General features: G+C 37.3%; 1 long non-coding RNA gene across 1 annotated transcript; it reads right to left on the bottom strand.

Moving 5' to 3' along the window:
- Positions 1–326: 326 nt before the first annotated feature.
- Positions 327–863, bottom strand: LOC136261289 (uncharacterized). The gene is made up of 2 exons (XR_010703847.1): positions 661–863; positions 327–611 (listed from the first exon to the last, which is right to left on the bottom strand). It is a non-coding gene; the product is annotated as an uncharacterized lncRNA (long non-coding RNA).
- Positions 864–6,726: the final 5,863 nt, after the last annotated feature.

Genomic DNA, 6,726 nt, shown 5'->3' with positions numbered 1-6,726 from the left:
CCTTGCACTAATCGCGCTGTAAATGATGAACGACGGCAGTTAGAAGCTTCATTTAAAAGTGAGTTAATTCTTAGATGATGAGCGCTTCGTTTGGCACAAAAAACGCTTCGATACGTGCATCAGCTGGCGAGAAAATCATTGGACGCCATCGGAATTGTAGACGGTTATACGGCTTTTCAGCTTTATATAATTATATAGATTAATAATTTATTATTTTTAATTATATAAATGCGCGCTCCGTAAAGCAGTAATCACGCGATGACAGCTGGTGTTGTTCTCTGTGAAGTTACCAGAGTTTTGACAAGGTGATGAAGTTAGTACGTGAATACCGTTACTGAAGCGTAATGGAAGATTACAAGTAGAAACACACGTACATACTGAAAACTACACCATATACTACTATTTATTACCTAACTATATACTTATTACTAGCTACATACTTAACTACCAATGTCAAAGTCAGGAAATTCGTCCTCAGCAGTAAGCGAATACTGGCGGAGTATCATTTTCGCATTGTACCTCCACAAAGTCAGACAGTTGCTGGAGAAGTTGGCGCCTAGCAAACTTTCGAGGTAAACCGTTTCTAACAGTTGTTCTGTCAGCTATGGATCCTAAAATTGATAGGGCATATGGTGACCAAACACCAAAGGTCTCACATACAAGCCGGAGGGATAAAATCTCCATTATCATTTACAATGTCCTGGTATTGAGTGTCCTTAGCTATCTCACCAACAGCAGCATATCGTTACTTGTATCAGCAATATAGTAGTCTGACAGTCTGAGAGAGCTGATTCTTTCAATATTTCGAAGCGCTTCGCTCTGTTCTACTAGTTTTCTGTGTTTTTTCGCGCATTACCACAAACATGATGTCCCATTGGCCTTGTAAGGCTTCATTTGATTACTTCAGCGCCACCTAGATATTTACTAGTCTGACGCGGATTTACCTCGCGTGCGAAGCAGGTGTCTGGCTGCGCGAGACTAACAACTAACGATGTGCTTGTGGGATCTGCAGCTTGATACGAAATGAAGAAACGATACCTGACCATGGTGTTATTTAGGACGATAATGTGCTGCTTTGTACTAGGTGTTCAGGCTGTCCCGCTTCAGAGTGAAGGAGGTAATGAGTAATATCGCATACCAAACTACGTGACATGTAGTTAGCTATACAGTACAAGAATAATGCCATATACACTTTATGTATGGTTAGCTATAATTGTGTCATTGTTGTGTCACTAATTGCACTGCAGTGTGAGGTGCAACTGAGATATCAAGCTACCAATATGACACCTATACCATTAAGTAGGCATTCCAGCCCGATTTTTAAATTTTGGAAAAATGGACTTTTTATATGCTCAATAGATAGAGTATTTATTGCCGATCTTAAAAATATGTAGTTTGGTGGGTTGGAATTAACTACTTTGGCATGCACAGTGCTTTAAAACTGAAAAAAGGTACATTTTTCTCCGGGGCTCCCCATATATTTTAAAGGGAAAAATGGCACAATTGAATCAGGAAGCCATCTAGCAATCTGGACTGTCTTGAAACTGCAGTTGCTTGTAGCTGCAAGTTATCGGATCTCAGTGATCTTTGTATACTTTGTGGTGAGCAAATATGTTTCACCTACTGCACACTTCTCAATACAATGGTATTATCCATAGGTAAGTGACTATCTCAAGTAAGTAGCTAAGTAAGTAAAAACATCAAGTTAACAACTTATAAAGGTAAACAGCTAAAGTGGTGGTGCCACAATGATGTAACAATACCTAAGGTGGAGTTGTGGTTTCAATTATGGCATTGTTATGCTGACTTTGAAGTGGTTTGTATTTTTGAGCTGATGACACAGCCATCAGAAAATTGCTCTGGAGCTGAAAATCGCTAACCCGAGCGAAGTAACTACGCACTTTAAAGTAAGCATCAGTGACTACCTTCCACCTGACACTATGTTTTTAAAAGTTTTAAAGTATTCTACATACACTACAAGGCTTGAAAAGATTACAAAACAACACAAAACTTACTTATATGTAACGCACACGACAAAACTAAGATTTTCATGATGATCAGCGTGTGGACAAACCCCATAGCGATTTTCATCTTCATTGGAGCCTGGACTACGAAGCAATCCCAAGTTAAACGCGAGTTGTTGTTTGTGCCAGGGTTCTATTGGGGAATATACGGAGAAATTTTTTATTAAAAAATCTCGGATACTGGAATGCCTACATTAAGTATTCCAATACCTAGCTAAGTAGCTACTAGCTACAGTATATTGGGTCAAAATATTAAGTGTAATTACCTGTGGTCATTTATACTTTAAGTTCATGGCATATGAAGGCAAGGTTATTACACATAGCTACTAGCTGCCTTACGTATCTTATTATTAATTAAAACTTTACGGTGTAAGATACATTGGCAGATAAACTATATAGGTACAAAATAACAGACTAGCTATTATGCTGATGGAATACTGGTTATGATTACATAACTTGCAAATTCAAAATTCAGTTTACCATAATGAAATAAAATTTATTAATTGATGCTAAATAAATTAATAGTTGACAAGTTATTAACAGAACTAGATATGATCAAAGTTCATGAATGAGTGGTTGATACAAGAACTGCATGCAGGGGCAGAGGTACGGGAATTTGTGAAGTTGAAGTTTGTATCTGTAGCTACCGGTTCATTCTAATAAAATGTGAAGAGCTTATACTGCAGTAACTGAAGAATGATAATATTATTCTCCCTGAGTATACATAATAAGTCCAAAGAGGTGCATGATCATGATGTTCCCATTTATGTAGTTAAGTATGTTTCTTGGTGGCACTCAAGGATACACCATTAGCACACATTGTGCATGTTCAGTAAATCATGAAATTAACAGTTGTTGATGCTCTGAGTTTGTCAGAAGGTGCTGGTGTGGGACTGCATGTGTCGACTAATTTTTGATCATCTCTAGAGGCATGTACTTGTAGCTATACGTAGCTAGCTGAGTAGCACAATTCTGAAGCCATTTGTATAAATTATGGTTTCCTATGAGCTCATTGTGACATTTACGTAACTATTATGTTAGGGTATGTAATTGGTAGCCTTACTTCAAATCATTGGTCAAGGCCTCAGCTATAGTGCTTTAGTATATAGAAAAACATGATCAGTTAATTCTACCCTCTTAGCATTGAACTCCCATTATCGAAAGCTGCATATTCATATAATCATAGTACACAAAACACCACAATGCAGCAGGCGGCATGATTATTGTAATATAAGTACTCTTGGAGCTAGCTATTTGAACAAGACTTTAATAATATTATTATCAGTATAGCCTTTAAAGGAAACATTTATTCTGTAGTGAAGGCATAGCAATTGTGCATTTGTATAGGCAGCCTTATTGATGAATGTATCCTGTAATAGTACACTCAATGTTATCAAAATGCCAAGTTTGATAGTCTAAAAGGATTTCATAGTGTTTAACAGAAGGGAAACCTCTGGATTAAAGGAACAGTGTGCCAAGCCATAGAAGTGCTAATTTTGCATCCTGTGAAATATGTTCATGATGTAATAACTTGTTGCATTTTATTACATCATGCAACAAAATGGCAAACTATTAGTGATATTCTAACAGGATAATTGTAAACAAAGTGATGGTAATGGTATAAATTTATGCTGTTTTACTATCTCCCCTGCAGTTCGCATCGTCGTTAGGTAGCAAAAAGAATCGTTCTATAAAGTTTCACCCTGTGTGAATCAAACAGCAGCATCAGCCAGGCTCTAGCACACTGTAGCAGCTGGTACAAAACTTGTGATGATGTTGTCAGGATTGTAGCACTGACAAGAACTTGTAGTAAACAAGCCTGTTCAGTTAATCAGAGGTCTACAATGGGCTAGCGCTGTTGTTCTTGTGGCAGTGTTTATTCTAGGATTTCTCTTTTGGGGGAGGGATCAGGAATTTGGGGGGTGACCAGGTGAAAGTCTATATAGCAGCTAGCCACACATATCCAATTCAAGTTTACAACCTGTGATTTACCGGGTGAAGCCAGATGCTATGGTTGGTAGAGTAGCTACTAGAGTTTCATACATCAGTCAGGTGTTGCTGCTATAGGACCATTCTCAAAACAAGAATTATTAATTTTTAAGATCAAGCTTTCTGAGATTAAATTTGATGGTAGTTTTGCTGGTTGTGCATGCTATTTAAAGGTAAACTGGCTTGGAAAATAATTAAGACTAGACTTACTGAGATTGAATTTAAGGTACAGTTTTGAAAGTTGAGTGTGCTATTTTGAAAACAAGCTTAATTTAAGAAACAGGGTAAATACAGGCTCTGCAAATGTCAAATAGTTTACTGTGTAGGAATTTTTGAGAGTCATACATATACCCTTTGAAATTCTATTTTAAGGTAGTGTATGCAATTTTTTGCCCCAGAAAATTTTACAGATTGGACTGTCTGAGATTGAATCTGAAGTCATTTTTGACAGTTTTGTGTGCCATTTTAAATCAGTATACAGTGTAGCTGTCACTCAAAAGTTTTAGGGGGAGTCTGAGATTTTAGGGGGGAAGTTCCCCTAACAGCCCTAGAATAAACACTGTCTTGTGGCTACATTTCCAAGTGCTCTGTGTCGTTGCATTATATATATATATATATACTAGCATTTACACCATTTACAATCTTCTACTTGGCTTAAATAACCTGTCTAGACATGTAATTCCACACCAAAATGATTCCAAGTCTTTGTAGCAGGCTATATAGAAGAGAGAATTGTTGTTCATTTCCTGACCACAATCGCTCAGTAATTATGTAAAACAACAAAAGATGCTTGTCACACTTGTATGGTTTTAGCACTAGTATGGTTTGGCTTACTGCACCTTTAATTTGAGTAACCACACAACCTTCACAGCTATCGTTTACTTGATTAATTATAATGTGATATGACAGAACACAAGCACACAAAGTTATCTTAGCTTGACATTAGTACTATGATTTACATAATTACAACCATGCATGAAAGTGGCTTTAGGCTTACTAAGTATTCTGATCTAAAATGTTGCAAACACAGTGCATTGAGGTATGTTCCACTTCCAAAAATGGAAGAAAACGGTGGACCTGATTTCATCCACATTTGAGTCTTTCTTTACTCTGTAACATTTTCTTAAATTTTGGATGGCATTCACACTACTCTGTCACCTATATGTAAGTCTTGATCATCTTGATGATCTTGGACCTGCTTATAAATCCAATGCATACAATGGTCACTGTTAGGGACGCGTCTATTATGCTGGAATAATTTTAGGAATAATTGGAATATAAAAGCATAAAGAATAATTCCGCAATAATCAGTAACTTTCTGGGAATAAAAAGCATAATCGGTAAACTTCCGGGAATAAAAAATGGCTAATGTATTACGTGAAGTATTGGACAGTGAAGTCGATAGCGAAGTTGATAGAGAACAAGATGATTTCTCCTCTGATGATAATATACAAAATATTAGCAGTGACTCTAGTAATGATGACGAAGATCCAGGCAGGCGAAGTGTGATACACGTGGACAATCAGGAAACTGAAACTAATCCTTCCGTAATATCAAGCTCTGTAAGTGAATTGACCGAATGAATTCAGCAGCAGTATCACTATTAAGCGTTCTTAAAGCACCTAAGCCTTCTGACTTGTCAAGGAAGCGTTCTGTTTTTTGAAATCCTCCTCGAGAGAAGAGGAAGTGTCGAGGTAGCTCAACGAATATTAAACCATGATAATGACCCCATGAATATTAAACCAATGCACCGTGTAAAAGAGTACCCAGACGAACCATTTGTTGTATCAAATAGTAAGTTATTTTGCAATGGTTGCCGTGAAGAGCTGTGCATAAAGAAAAGCAGTGTTAAAAACCATATAGCCTCTGTGAAGCACAAGAAAGGAATAGAAAGGCTTCGGGAAAAGACAGCAAAGGAGAAGGACTTGGCTATTTCACTGAAACAGTACAACAACGTGGAGCATCTTAGAGGTGAAACATTACCTGAGGCTCAACAAGTGTATCGTGTGAAAGTGATGAAGACTTTTTTACAAGTAGGTGTGCCCTTAGGCAAACTGGATACATTCAAGGAATTACTGGAAGAGAATGGTTATCGTTTGTGCACCAGACGGTATCTATTTGATTTGATTCCTTTCAATCTAAGCGAAGAAATAACTAGAATTAAAACTGAAATCAGTGGAAAGTTTCTTGGTGTTGTATTTGATGGCACCACCCACACATGTGAAGCTTTAGCCGTTGTAATAATTAGATTTGTTAGCGATTCTTGGGTCATAGAGCAACGCTTGATTGGAATCCAGCTGCTTGCTAAAAGCCTTTCAGGTGAGGAGATTGCACGTGAGGTGATTACCTTGCTTTCAACCAAATTTGGCATTGGACCAAATCATCTTATTTCTGCAATGAGAGATCGAGCCTCAGCAAACAACGTTGTGATGAGCACATTGAAAGTGATTTACTCAAACATTCTAATTGTTGGCTGTTTTTCTCATACTCTAGATCTGGTTGGAAATCACTTCAAGGTACCAAATCTAATGGAGTTTCTCAATAATTGGCTTTTGTTATTCTCACACAGTGTAAAATGTAAATTTTTATGGCAAGAGCAAACTGGGAAAATGATGGCTACATACAGCCACACGAGATGGTGGAGTAAATGGGAACTTATGAATCAAATTTTGGTACAATTTGGTGACGTTAAGCCATTCTTACAAAAAATTAC

The sequence above is a fragment of the Dysidea avara genome, chromosome 7 (genome assembly GCF_963678975.1).
Source record: "Dysidea avara chromosome 7, odDysAvar1.4, whole genome shotgun sequence".
In the NCBI taxonomy this organism is placed as follows: domain Eukaryota; kingdom Metazoa; phylum Porifera; class Demospongiae; order Dictyoceratida; family Dysideidae; genus Dysidea; species Dysidea avara.
Note: the sequence above shows the minus strand (reverse complement) of the source record. Positions and strands in the feature narration are given on the sequence as shown.